The sequence below is a fragment of the Elephas maximus genome, chromosome 3 (assembly GCF_024166365.1).
Source record: "Elephas maximus indicus isolate mEleMax1 chromosome 3, mEleMax1 primary haplotype, whole genome shotgun sequence".
In the NCBI taxonomy this organism is placed as follows: Eukaryota; Metazoa; Chordata; class Mammalia; order Proboscidea; family Elephantidae; genus Elephas; species Elephas maximus.
This window is the reverse complement of record NC_064821.1, coordinates 200,396,435-200,402,434: the sequence shown is the minus strand read 5'-3', so window position 1 is coordinate 200,402,434 and position 6,000 is coordinate 200,396,435. Positions and strand designations below refer to the sequence as shown.

At 64.9% G+C, this 6,000-nt stretch overlaps 5 non-coding genes across 5 annotated transcripts; 2 read left to right on the top strand and 3 right to left on the bottom strand.

The window, feature by feature from the left end:
* The first annotated feature begins 402 nt into the window (after positions 1-402).
* Positions 403-473, top strand: TRNAG-GCC (transfer RNA glycine (anticodon GCC)). Its single transcript has one exon. It is a non-coding gene; the product is annotated as a tRNA-Gly (tRNA).
* Positions 474-3,574: 3,101 nt separating this feature from the next.
* On the bottom strand, positions 3,575-3,646 carry TRNAE-CUC (transfer RNA glutamic acid (anticodon CUC)). The gene has a single exon. It is a non-coding gene; the product is annotated as a tRNA-Glu (tRNA).
* Positions 3,647-3,912: 266 nt separating this feature from the next.
* Positions 3,913-3,984, bottom strand: TRNAG-UCC (transfer RNA glycine (anticodon UCC)). Its single transcript has one exon. It is a non-coding gene; the product is annotated as a tRNA-Gly (tRNA).
* A 795-nt stretch (positions 3,985-4,779) lies between these two features.
* Positions 4,780-4,851, bottom strand: TRNAD-GUC (transfer RNA aspartic acid (anticodon GUC)). The gene has a single exon. It is a non-coding gene; the product is annotated as a tRNA-Asp (tRNA).
* Positions 4,852-5,435: 584 nt separating this feature from the next.
* TRNAL-CAG (transfer RNA leucine (anticodon CAG)) lies at positions 5,436-5,518 on the top strand. Its single transcript has one exon. It is a non-coding gene; the product is annotated as a tRNA-Leu (tRNA).
* Positions 5,519-6,000: the final 482 nt, after the last annotated feature.

The following is a 6,000-nucleotide window of genomic DNA, read 5'->3' as shown; positions in this document are numbered from 1 at the left end:
TCGCCGCCGGGACAGCTGTGAGCACCTCTGCGCGCCACAGGCCACCTGGCCTGGCTGGGATTGGCGCTGGCCGACCAGGCTCCTTCGGGCTCTAGGCTTCCTCCCAGCCACGGGATGGGCAGGGACTACCTCTCTCCCTCCGCCTCCGTCCAGGACCCTCGACACGCCTGGCACCTGCCTCTCTTCCACGTCGGTCGCCCAGACCCCTTCCCTTGCCCGCCCGTCCCGCCCACCCGCACCAGGCCGCCGGCCCCAGGCTGGCCGCCGCCGCCTGCCTAGCTCTAGGGGAGCAGAGAGACAGACGCCCCGGCCAGGTAGTGAGCAGCGTCCTGAGCCCAGCGGCGGGCCAGCGAAGACAGGGCAGGGGCACAGGCTGGAGCCAGCCGCCCGGACGCCGGCAGCGCATGGGTGGTTCAGTGGTAGAATTCTCGCCTGCCACGCGGGAGGCCCGGGTTCGATTCCCGGCCCATGCAGTCCCCTGTCCCCTTTTGGTCGCTCTGCCCCAATTCACGCCGCCGACTGCTCAGTGCTTGCTCTGCTCTGCTCTGGCTCTCCTACTACACTCGGGGCAACTCTCCCAGAGCCCTGGGGCTCCGCTCCCACCTGCGGCCCAGCAGTGTGCCAGTGCCCTGCGCCTCTCCCACACCCTGGGGCCGAAAGCACACCGCGCTCCGGCGCCGACCTCCAGTGGCCTCTACCCCAACACTTCTCCCGGGCAGCCACCCTTTTCTCTTCATCACCCTGACGAAACCTTAGCCACACGTTTCACTTCACAGAGGACCACCGTGCAACATGCCTCTTCCCATCTCACCACCCTTCCTGGCCACGCTCCCAAAATGACACCATCCTTGCTGGACCATTACCAAGGAAGTCGCACGGCCGGATCCATACTCGGAAAAGCAACGCATTACGCTCCCCTACCGTGTCCTGGTCATCATCGCGCACGAGAAAATGAAAGTCCTGTCAGTGCAGTCACTTTAGCCCACTCCTCCACAACACAGTGGTAAACACGCCCCTTCCTTGCCCGCCTCCCCCTTACCACGATCCAAACTTTTGGCCAAAGGTCACTGGAGGCCTCTGTTGCTCGGGCCTCTTTCAATCTCCACTGAGTCCCCCGTCCCACCCCACCGCACCCCACGGTGCCCCAAACGCGCACCTAACGCACTCCCGTGTCCTGACAAAGGGACGTTTAAGCCTCTGGGCCAGTCGCGCGCCCTAAGACCTCACGGCCTTTTCCAGACGTTTTTCTCTCTTCCCTTCTCTTCTAATCTCTCTCTGCGTGTCTCTCTGTGTGTCTGTCTGTTTCTCGCGCCCTCTTCTGTCTGTCCGTCTCTGTCTCTATCTCTGTCTCCCTCTCTGTCTCCCGGTCCCTGTCTCACGCTGGCTCTCTCTCGACAGCACCCTTGCCCCCAATCAACCTCCCACTCTTTAGGTTGACTGACTTCAGGCACAGCACCGCGGGCAACCTTGTCTGGCCGGGTCCAGTCTCATGACGTGCCCTTGGATCTGGGTGGGACCTAAGCCCACCCTCCCAACACTCCCCCCACCCCCGCCCCCCAGCTAGCCATCTAGTGGTCCTTCCAGCCTCCGCCTGACCCGCCACCACAGACCTCTATCACACGAACACCTTGCCTTGCCCTGATGACGCACATCCACCGGGCTGGCCACCCCCGGCATCCCCAGGGTCGCTCCCGCCCCTCCCATGTCCCCACCCTCATCTCCACACTGGCCTGGCATAATGCTCCGAAGCCCCCAAGCCTCTGCAGCGCCGGCACCTGACTGGGCGGCCGCACTCGCTACGCGCCCTCCTGCCCTAGGGCGGCTTGGACACTCTGACATCTGGACTCCTTCTCCCACCTGCCAGCACTCAGGACACGTCTGTCCCCTCTTTTGGGTTTCCCTCACCTTTCCCTGTCCTTTGTGTCGTGCCACCCGAACAACCAGCCAGCTTCCTCCACTGCGGTCATCTATCCACAACTCACAAAACAGGGACAGGAAGGAAGTGCCTGGGGTGACAGTAAGCTTCTCTATGATCACACGGGTTCCTGCTCACAAGGCTATGCCTTTCCATGCCTGGCCTTCTACTGCCCTGACATTCCAAGCCGCTGAGAAGCCCGCGGAGTGCAGTTCTACTCTCAGACACATGGGGTCGCCAGGAGTCAGAATCCACCCCATCGCCCTTTTCAAAAGCCATCTCTTTCTTCAAATCCCGTGAACGGCCACCCCAAGGGATGAAGTTATGCTCATGCCGCAACAGGCATGAACCTTGAAGACATTCGCCGAGTCAAGTAAACCAGACCCAAAACAACAAACGTTGTATGATTTTACTTTCGTCGCGTCTGTATAACAGGTAACTTCCCAGACCAACAAAGGAGAATAGACGTTTCCCGGGGTAGCCGGGAAGGGGAAACAGGAGGCCCTCATTATGTGGGGACAGGGTTGGTTTGGGAATGACTAAAAAAAAAAAAAAAAAGTGGAAATGGATATTCGTGGCGGTTAGAAAAGACGGCGAACGTCCTTAAAGCCACTGAATTCTGCACTCAGAAATGGTGAAAATGGTATATTCTGTCTTAAGTATACTTTCACCACAATTAAAGACAGAGAGAGAGGGAAGGGGAGGTGAGTGGGAAGAGAACCACGAAGATACCCAAGGAACGACTGTCTGGCGTGAGGCTTGTGCGTTTCCTTGCGTGCAAACTTGATTTCTAAGAAAAAGAGTCTTGAAGCAAATATTAGACCCTCTCTGTCCGCAGGCCTTGCAAGACGCGGATGACTGCCGTCTGCCATCTACCAGGCGCGGCATCATCGATGAGTTAACAAGAGGGACGCTCGGGGTGGAAGGAGGGATGGACACCGGGATAGATATGTGGTAAGGCAGGAGTGGGATAAAATGCATGGGTCGTACAATCCGGGGGGCGGGAGTAGGGGTGTTCTCCGTCAATTTCTGTCCACGCTGAGATCTGTTGGCGCCTTGCTAATACCGTCGTGTTAGAGAGTCGGGGAAGGCTACCTGCTGCCACCGCCCCTCAGCCGTTGGGCATGTCCATTTCCCCGACGGCCCCCGGTCTCACATTCCTCTCTCCCCCTTACTCTCATCCCCCCCTCCGACCCCACCCGGACCCCCCAGCTGGCCGGGCATTCCCAGATTCCCCTTTCACGTTCTTCTGTCTCCCGGCCGCCGTCGCCCTGCTCAGGGTCTGGGCCTTCACAAGCTTGGCTCCCCCAGCCCAGGTCTGGCCTGGTAGCTGAGCCAAATGCAAGCACGCGCCAGGGCGCGCGCTGGCAGCAGCGAGGACGCGGGCTCCGCTCCTGGCCACCGCCGGCCAGAGGCTGTCCTGGCCTGTGGGCTTTGGGGCTGACAGATGCCAGAGAACGCGAGCGCCTGCGCCAGCGCCAGCGCCAGGGCGGACGAGCAAGTAGGCCTGTGGTGGGCGAGCGGGTCGAAAAGGATCGGATGGCATTGGTGGCGGCAGCGGGCCAGGCGGTGTGCTGGGCCTGCAAGCGTTGGCTAAAAGGCAGGTGTGGAGGGAGGTGCGCGGCAAGTTGTTTGTGGGCAGAGAGGAAGAAGAACGGCTTCCCTGACCGGGAATCGAACCCGGGCCGCGGCGGTGAGAGCGCCGAATCCTAACCACTAGACCACCAGGGAGCGTCGGGCCACCCGTCCTGCCTGCGCCACCTGCACTCAGCGCCTCCGCACCCCTCGGCCCCAGCCGTGGACCTTGCTCCGGCCTCCAGTCGCCCGGCCCGGCCTCCCCTCGCACTCCGCGCCCTTTTCTCTTGCTCGCAGCACCCCCAAAACGCTGGGCGCCTCCTTCCTTCTCCCACACATACACACCGAGCCAAGTGCCGACTCCGTCAGCCATACCTGGCAAGACGGCCCTGGGCTGGGCCTCTGGCAAAAAGTCAGCCCACTGCGTTGGCCGGGAATCGAACCCGGGTCAACTGCTTGGAAGGCAGCTATGCTCACCACTATACCACCAACGCCGCACGGCCCAGACGAGCCCAAGATGCCGCGCGGAACTCGCACCAGCGTGCTGCCGCCGCCGCCGCCGCCCGCCGCCGGGCGCAGACCCTTCTCGACGCCTGGCTCACCCGTCCGCGGCTCCGGGCCCTCACAGCACCACCAGCCGCCGCCCGGCGCCAGCCGAGCCCCGCCGCTCTCCACACGCCCCCGCCCCGCCCTCCTCCGCCCCGCCGCTGGGGGGCGCTCTCCCGCTCGCTTCCTCCGGCCTCCCGCCCGCAGCGGGGCGCTCCAGGGCGCGCGGCCCCCCACCCCCGGCCCTGAGCTCCCGGCTGCGGCCTGCCCCCGGGGCACGCCTGCTCCACACCTCCGGCTCGCCAAGCCCCTTCCATTCTCCGCCACGTCGCGGCCGCTCGGCGACGCTCGGCTAGGCCACAGCCGGCACCGAGACGGTGCACATCTCCGACAGGCCGCTCTCCACCTGGCACCTGGGAGCCGGAGTCGCTGGGCGGCGGTCGGCGACCCTGAGCCGGGGGGCGGAAGACACCCATCCGCTGGGGACGGGCCGCTCCTCAAGCGCTGCCGGGACCCGAGAAGGCTGCTGTGGCTGGCGGGCGACCAGGCGCCTTGGCCAGGAGGATTGGAAGGGAAGGTGGGCGGAGGGTGGGCTGTGCCCCGCAGAGGATGACGCCAAGGGCCCAGGTGGAGCGCGGAGGGCAGGGCAGGGCGGGGCAGGGCAGGGCAGGGCATTGCGCCGGCCACTGGGTCTGAGAGCGGGCGCCGGGTGCGTGGCGGCAGAGGCCAAAAAGGGCGTCTGCCTCCCCGTCGGGGAATCGAACCCCGGTCTCCCGCGTGACAGGCGGGGATACTCACCACTATACTAACGAGGACGGCGGTGGCCGTCCGGGGTGCAGAACGCTCTCCCGCCGCCGCCGCTGCACACCACGCCGACTCCGACGCCGACGCCGACGCCTCTTCCTGCCCCCTGCTCGCTGCATGCTCGGCGACAGAGCGCGCCCCGCCCACCTCCATCCTCGCCGTCCACGCAGCCTGGCACCCGGGCCGGGCCCGGGGGATACCGAAGCTCCGCGTGCGCGGCGGCCGCTTCCCTCCACGGCGGCGAAAGCGCCGGGAGAAAGAAAGGGGATCGAGCGGGCAGAAAACGTCTGCGAGGAGGAGGAGGCATTGGTGGGCGCGAGAGCTGACGTGAGGACGGAGGCCGGGGCAGCGGCTGGCGGGGCCCGGGGGACGGTGCGTGGGGGAGTTGGCCGGGCACCTCGCCGGGTCGGCCGGCCTTGGTGGCGCTCGGCTCCGAGCCTTCGCGCGCGCCGTCCGTCCGTCCGTCCGTCCGTCCGTCCGTCCGTCCGTCGGTCGCGCAGCCGCAAGGCCGTCCAGGAGGCGCGCCGACCGGCCCAGGGCACCGGCGTTGGCGCGGCGTCGCAGCCGGGCCAGCGGCGACGCGCCCACAGCCGCCGTCAGGATGGCCGAGCGGTCTAAGGCGCTGCGTTCAGGTCGCAGTCTCCCCTGGAGGCGTGGGTTCGAATCCCACTCCTGACAAGACAACCTTTTGGCAACAGCCACCTACTGTCCCCAGCCTTCACCACACGCGTCTCTGCCCTTTACTGGGCGACTGTCCACGCTCGGGCCGTGCAATCCTTCTGCCTCTCCAGCCTCCAGCCCGTGGCCCCACCCCGCTCCGACACCCTAACTTGTCAGGCACATCCCTGACAGCTAGGATGCTCCAGCGCCTTGAACCCCTCTGGTAACTGCCTTTCCGGCCAGCCCCAGCCCAACTGCCCACCATGAAACGCACCCCTCCTACCTGCCTGCCCCCGCATCCGCGCGGTTTCTCGACTTCCCATCACAGCTACCTCCTCTCTCTTACCCCTGTCCTCTCTCTGCCCTCGCCCTTTCCCTCTTCCCTCTGTCTTTCACCTCTCCCTCTCCCTCTCTCTCTGTCTTTGTCAGGCCCCGATTACCCAACAAGCAAGGTAGGCACGGGTCCAATTGTTAGGCTTCCCACCAATCTGCAGCTCACG